General features: G+C 36.4%; 1 protein-coding gene across 1 annotated transcript in view; it reads left to right on the plus strand.

The window, feature by feature from the left end:
• Positions 1-20: 20 nt before the first annotated feature.
• Positions 21-7,895, plus strand: part of LOC106870454 (beta-alanine-activating enzyme) — a 116,740-nt gene continuing 108,865 nt past the window's right edge. The window contains exon 1 of the mRNA XM_014916555.2: positions 21-139. The gene's annotated coding sequence lies outside the window, so the exon portion shown is untranslated. The remainder of the gene's footprint in view (positions 140-7,895) is intronic.

Consider the following 7,895-nt stretch of genomic DNA (forward strand, 5'->3'; position numbering starts at 1 on the left):
ATATATAATTATGGGCACTTTACACGATCTTGTCTTGCATGTAATAGATAAGTTCAAAGACCGGGTTGCAGTGATATACGATGATGAATTGGAGAATTCTGTTATTACATATAATGATCTTCATAAATTATCTAAACAGGTAAAACTGATGCTATTATTATCGTTTTTGTTGTTGTTCCTGTTTATTCGTAACTTCCTAAATTTCCTGCTTAACTGATAATGTTTATACAGTTTTCTTTGTTTTTGTTTTGTTTCTCTTTATTCAATGTTTTGCTGGTTCTTTAAACTTAAATCAACCACTACACGTTCTTTACTGTATTTATTTTTCTTTAAACACCTAGATTTAATTTGTTATAATAACTATTATTTGTTTTAAATGTTTTTTTTTTAAATAAATTAATTACCTTTTAACGAGGGCCGTCTTAGAAGCATTAAAGGTCCCCGGGCAAGTCAGTGCACTGGGCCCTGTAGGATTTATATATTGACAGCAAATCACAGCATGCATAGAACAAAATTAATCCCCTAGACCCGTGAGGCCTCCGGGCAACTGCCCAGTATGTCCAAGCTTTAAAACGGCGCTGCTTTTAGCCAATTTGTTTCGAATATTTACACCATAATTTCACCAGGCGAGTGCGTTATCATTGTGCATATTTTATTTAATGATATGAAATAGGAAATCTTTATCGTATTTAATAAAGCTAAAACACATGCGACTAATATTGTTCATTTCAAACAAAACTTGTTCATTGTGCATTTTGTTTCCAATGTTGATAATATTCTAGTTCGCGAATCGATCTTCGAACTTCACAGTTGTGAAATGAATCCTTTGTTTGTTGACATTTTCTTATACAGCATCATCTACAAGTGTTTCATGCAATCCCGTTCTTGTTTGCGCGCACACCGACTGAAAGCCGTTTATATTTTTCCAAAATAATGTTTGTATTTCCTGTTGACAAACTTAATCTTAAATTTAGTTCCAAAGTAAAACGCGAAAATATTGGTACGCTTTGGGGTGGGGGAAAAAAGATAACTGGTGGATAGAGAATCACAAGAAATTATTTGTTAAATTTGTCGTTTTGGTGGTAATTTCTTTCTTTTTGATATTTAAACAATTTTCCCAACTCTTGTATGTTAGTATTTACATATTAAAAACTTTCTTTGTGTATTATTAAACGTTCGATCATTACATTTGACATCCCCTTCTCTTTTATTTCAAGATTTAATCTGAGGAGGGGCAGTTTCCCCATTATCCTAAATTGGAGATAGGATTAACAGGATAGAATCAGCGTGGCTAAAGGCCAGTCTGAATTGTTGCCGGTCAATAGATGACGTGAAAACGTGTATAGAAGAGGGATGTAATTTTCGGGATGGTGGGATAAGGAGAGGGGAATTTTGGAACAGCTGTTCCTTGAAAATTCCATGCCTCAAGGAAAAGTGAGAACTGGGGGAGAGAGAGGGGGGAAACCCTGAAATTATAGGGAAATACTGTTTTTCAGAAACCTAATTTCTGTTGCATGAGCCATGGGAATACTAAAAACGAAGTGTGTTTAAGAGATCCTTGTAGTTTCCTTTTCCTACAAAGTATGGGGCTTCGAGGGTCCACTACTCCAAAACAGTGTTGTTTTCGGAAGAATGAATTGAATAAAATGTTTATTTCTGGTTCTGTGGGATAAAACACTAAATGAAATTGGGAGGATAGCGATGTATACAGCTTTAAAAGTGGAAAACACGACTGGCAAATTCAGCAAATATTCATATTGTATATATATTATTTATTCATTGAAAAAGAATACAATTAACAAAAGTAAATACTAAGAAGAGAGAAAAAATTATTGCAAAGAAAAGAAAATATTGGAGTAAATAAACAAAAGAAAGAGGTATGCATACTCCATCAATTATCACTCCAGAGGGCACTGGTGTTCCCCTCTAAAAGCTTTTGAGACACCTGAAACATGTGGAAGCTTGCAAAGCTGAAGTGATGAACCAGCCAGGCATGTTCACTGATATTTCAGTATGCTGGGACACAAAGTCAAAAACTCCCTTGTCAGCAATCCAGTTCCTCTGAATATCTCAACAGCTAAAGACTGAAAGATGTAATTTACCAATCTATTGCAGTATTCCAATATTGCATTCCATTCAGTTATGGGTGCAATGATTGCCCTCTCCTCGCCTACAACATTAAGGATGTGTAAATAAGTAAAAGTGTTGCTATATGGCATCTTGTAGGGGCCATCTGCATGTAGCCCAGGGGCAGAGTGGGTCATTGACTCTCTTTCTCTATAGTCCCTGGACAATCTCTCTAGTAACAGAGTTGAAGGGAATATTTACCCTAACAAAAGCTCATTTACTTAGGTATATCTCATTTTGGCAAGTAAACAACTTGCATCTAATCAGGATGATAATCCATGAAAGACTTTGGAATCAAGGGGCTTTCTTACATCAACGTCACATTCCCCTGCATATCACATTTCTGACTCAGAGAATGATGGAGATGTAGAGCTCGTCTAAGACATTGATGTTTGCCATGGACAATGCATCAACCTGGTCTCCAGAAAATTTGGCTTTTACTGAAAATGATATCTTTAATAGTGATCAGGTCGATCAAAATGAGAGTCAAATATGTGCTTTGACTTCAAATTGTCCTAAACAGTCAATTTATCCTGCCCTGGAACTAACAATCCAAGCTCCTTCCACAATTGTAGAGCTTTTAGCCATCACCCTATTGGAACTAATTTTGCAATTGACAAACCTAGTTTGAGCCAGCTTTGGTTGTTAGCAAAATATTTGGCCACTGGTCAGTTTCCATGCCTGTATGTAACCATAGCCTGTCAAAGAAAAGGCATCAAAGATAAAATTCCTAATGAGATTCCCATATGTTGTTTATCCAAAAATGTTTATGACAGTTGAAATTCTGATAAGTAAAACTGGTTTGTTCTCTTGTTTCTTTCACTGGCCAACTAGTTACTAATAAAGGTACATTCTTAATATTTCCACCAGAGATTTGAATTGCTAGTTGCTTTCTGAGGTTATCAATCCTTGGCAGAATCTTCTTTGATGTTTTATTTATATTTACATCTGAACACAGTGATTTTGGATTCAATTCCTATGCTGTGAGTTGGTGTTTGTAACCCTGCCAATGTTCCTGCCACAGGACTCTCCTGCAAATGAAATGACCAGTGATAATGCCGTAAGCAAAATGAAGAAAGTGCAGGTATGAAGTTTATACAGGAACATACATTAGAATGGGTGAATGCAGGAATAAAAGTGTTGGTTAAATTGCATAGATGGTGAGTGGGTGATCTAACTGAAAAGAGTTGGAATATTGATAGAAGACATTTTCTGTGCCCATTGCAGAGCTGAAATAGTGTGAAAATCTGCATGTGGCTTGTTGGATCTGGGTATTCCAGAGGAGAAACAAGAGTGATATTAGTGTCATGCCAAACACCAGGTGGGCTGATGTAGCACCAATTTTGTCTTTGACAGTGGAGTGAATTCCAAGAATAATAAGGGGCAAGTATTCTAGCCAATTGCTGTTGTGGAAAGCTCTAAGAGTGGATTTCAGTTGTCAGTGGGATCGTTCCATTATACCTTTGACTGCAGGACGGTAAGCTATTGTAGGAGATCATTTACAATCTAAAAGGCATGTCAATTCTGAGAAAAGAATGGATTCGAACTGACGTCCTCAGTTGTGATTGTAGTAGGCGTACCAAATCATGCAATTCAATGTTGAAGTGTAACAGTATCTCATAGAGGGATGGCTTCAGACCATTGAGAAAGCCGATCCACACAGGTTGAGATATTTGCAATTCTAAAACGGTAGCGATAGTCTGTGGCGATGAACTTTCGCCATATGACAAGGGACATAACTCTTGGCCTATTCCTTGATATATTTGTTGATACCAGGTCACACGAAATGGGATGTTATCAGCTTCAAAGTGGGATTTGCGCCAGGATATGATAGGTTGTGCAGAGCAGGAAAATACCCCAAATGTCTGTGCTTTTTATGTACATATGGGCCTTTGTGGCCAGCAGAGATGTTGCACCAAATATAACCTGGAAAAGAGGATAGAGGATGAAGTTTGAAAGAGAGGAAGAATTTTGAAGTTTGAGTTCTTCATCTTTTCCCTGATTGACGGTTAACTCTTGACGATTTATAAAGGCAGTGGTATACAGTGCATTAATGTGGACACAAGAAGGTGCATCAACTGCTGATTTATCTGAGCCCTTAATGTAATTAATATCTGTGGTGTATTGGGATATGAAATTGAGGTAACAAATTTCCCTCAGTGAATGATACTCAGGTTTAGAATGCAATACATGAGAGATTTGTGATTAGTAGAGATAGAGAATAGAGAGTCTTCCAGTTATGCCAGAAATGTTTCACACCGAGGTACTTTGGTAGCAATTCTTGGCTAAAAGTACTGTATTTCATTTCAACTGGTTTGAATCACTTGGAGAAGAAAGAAAGCAGTTGCTTTGACTTTCTGTGAGGAGTTGCAGAAATTCCACCCAGTGGGTTTTAAACCAACGATGAAAATGAATCGGACTGATAAACTTCCTTAGTTTCTTGAAGAGTGTGAAAATCTAAAATTGATTTAACTATGTCATTGAGAGAATGAATTCTTCTTTCATTGATACAGTGTCTCAGAAAATTTAAAGAAGAAGTCCCACAAAGGCATTTACTGAAGTGAGAGAGATGATCGAAAATTAGTTGCAGATGCTTTTCATGGTCACCTTTGGTAGTGCTGGCAACAAATGAGTCATCAATATAAGATAGACACAGAGTAAACCCTGGACTACATTATCTATGAAATATTAGAAAATTAATAAAGAACTGCATAAACCAAATGGCATTTTGGGAAAGTCGAAAAGCCTGAAAGGAGTTGTAATGGCCATTTTAGGAATATCTTCTGGCTCGATGGGAATTTGATTGTGTGCTGGATCAGATTAATTTTTGAAAACACTCTAGCACCATAAAGAGTAGAAGAGAATTTCTGTAAATAAGGGACAAGGTATTTGTTGAGTTTTGTGCATGATTAAGAAGTGATGGCCATGACAAGTCCACTCATCATCTGCAGATTTGTTGGGAATTATATGAAAGGATGAAGACCAGTTGCTGCTGGACGGACAAACTATGTACAGTTCCAGTATGTGCTTAAACTTTGCTTTGGCAATCTTAGCAGAATCAGGAACAAGTTATTGCAGTTTGGGTTAAAAACATAATGGTTGATCTGTGATGATATGAGTCACAAAGTGAGTGGCTGGATTATTTTCAATGGCCATTGACTCTTTGGTAGCAGCTCAGAAATATTGCACAGTAGTCAGCAATCACTTGGTGAAAAGCCTGCTTTAAGATAACTACATCCATGGGGTTATCTCCCAGTAACTGCTTCATACATGGGAGAACTGTGATGTTTTTTTGTTTTGTCATTTGGCTCTTCAGTGATGAACAGTTGGTGCAGTTGTTGCTGCTTTGACTCTGACATTCATTTAATTACCACTGACTTGAACATTTCATATAAGACAATGCCAGATATAGATGCTACCAAACCTCAGTTCTTCAGCAGGATGTCTGGCGGAAGGGTGACATTCACAAATGAAGTGCAAGCGTTACCTGAGTTTATGAGCAGAGTCAAGAATTGTACCTCTATGTAGATAGATCTCACAGTTGGATTGTATGTCTAGAATGTGGGGACTCTTTGGAATATTGAAGCTTTGGTCATCATTAATAAGGTTGAGGGTTTGGAATTTGGTGAAAAGCTGTGTGTAGTGTTCTTGAGATGTGGATTACCAGTGTAATGCAAGAATATTTTGGTTGACAGGGGAAAATCTTTGTGAAGTCCAAATACAAAAATATTTTTTTCTTGTTAACAAAACAAGGATCTTTGTGGTTCTCATCACTGTCCACAATTTTACTCAAATTGTTTTCAAATTTGGTGTATGGATTAAGTTTTGTATACCAAAGCCTTGTGAGTGGATTTGGTAGACAGAAACTGAAAAAAGCCCATCGTATATATGTATCTATATGTGTATGTATATGTTTGTGTGTCTGGTGTGTTTACATCTCCGTCACTTAGCGGTTCGGCAAAAGAGACCAATAGAATAAGTACTAGGCTTACAAAGAATAAGTCCTGGGGTCAATTTGCTCGACTAAAGGCGGTGCTCCAGCATGGCCACAGTCAAATGACTGAAACAAATAAATGAGTAAAAGAAAAAAAGAAAAGAAAATGTTTTAATGTTTTTCACTGTTTACTGTAGCTAGTTTAATGTTTTGACATGCCAGTGTCCCCTCCCCTCTGATGATGAATGAGGCAGCAAACGTGGTTTTCTGATTGGCTGAAAATTCTGAAAATTATCAAGCTTTGAACACCTGTAAAATTTTTGCGAAATTTTTCTGGAATAAATGAATAACAAATTCAGATTCAGTGTCAAGAATTACATCTATGTGATACTTCAAAAATTTTCTTTAAAGATTTCAACATGCATTGACGAAAACCACAAAGAACCCAAAACAACACTGTTGTTACAAATGACAGAAAAGAAATGAATACCAAGCGAAAACAGTTCTTGTGAGATGTGTGTTTTGTAATGATAGTAGCTGTAAATTCTTGCAGCAAGTTAACTTTAGATGTGTCACAACCACTGGTCTCTTACCAGACAAACCATATGTTTATAGCCAATGGTTTGCTAAAAAAATAAGTGCCAAAGACAGAATTGTAAATGAGATTCTCATATGTTGTTTATTCAAAAATGTTTACTACACTGAGATTCTAATGTTTTTTGGGTTTTTTTTTCACTATCTACTAATAAAAATGCATTCTTAATGTTTCGAGATCTGAATGGCGAGTCACTTGAAAGAAAATTGTGTTTGATGTTTTAATTCTGTTTACATCTAAACAGTGATTTTGAATTCAATTCCTATGCAGTGAGTTGGTGTTTGGAATTCTGTCGATATTTGTTACAAATACATATATTCTAACAGAAAAACTATAGAGAATATATGTGTGTGTGTGTGTGCATATACACACATGCGTGCACACACACATGTGTGTATGTGTTTGTGTGTGTTTTTGGTAGTGTACAAAATAGTATATTGGTAGTAATAATAATAGGTGAGTCAAAAGAAATTAAGAAATTGATCCTGTATTTATATATAGGAACAGGAGGTTTTCAAATCTCACCCCCACATCAAAAGAAATAAAATAAAATATTTACTTTTAAGAATTTTTTTGCCAAAGATGCATGTGTGTATGTGTGTAGCTGAAAAGACTTTGCAGACTTTTACCCAGAGTTTCACATAACTGATCATCAGACAGTTGTGAGTATTTAGAACACTGCAATGGTTTATGAGTGTTTGTGGTTTATAAGTATTCATGATGACAACTCATTGAATAAACATTGAATGCTGATTGGCCTAGGCAACTGCTTTTGAAAATAATGGGAATCTGTTGGATGAAAGTGGTTGACTGTAGTGGAAAGATATATTTACTTTGAGGCATGTAGAAATCAAATTAGAATTAAAAACTGGATAGTGTCAATCCTTTAAAATTCTGGAAATACAGAGAATGAGAAAGACCTTACCAGAAATAATATGTTACAAGTGATGAAAATTAGAATTAAAATTTTAAAAATCAAAAATTAATGCAACAGCAAATGAATGTCATCATCATCATCATCATCATCGTTTAACGTCCGCTTTCCATGCTAGCATGGGTTGGACGATTTGACTGAGGACTGGTGAAACCGGATGGCAACACCAGGCTCCAGTCTGATTTGGCAGAGTTTCTACAGCTGGATGCCCTTCCTAACGCCAACCACTCAGAGAGTGTAGTGGGTGCTTTTACGTGTCACCCGCACGAAAACGGCCACGCTCGAAATGGTGTCTTTTATGTGCC

This window comes from Octopus bimaculoides, chromosome 16 (assembly GCF_001194135.2).
Source record: "Octopus bimaculoides isolate UCB-OBI-ISO-001 chromosome 16, ASM119413v2, whole genome shotgun sequence".
Taxonomy (NCBI): domain Eukaryota; kingdom Metazoa; phylum Mollusca; class Cephalopoda; order Octopoda; family Octopodidae; genus Octopus; species Octopus bimaculoides.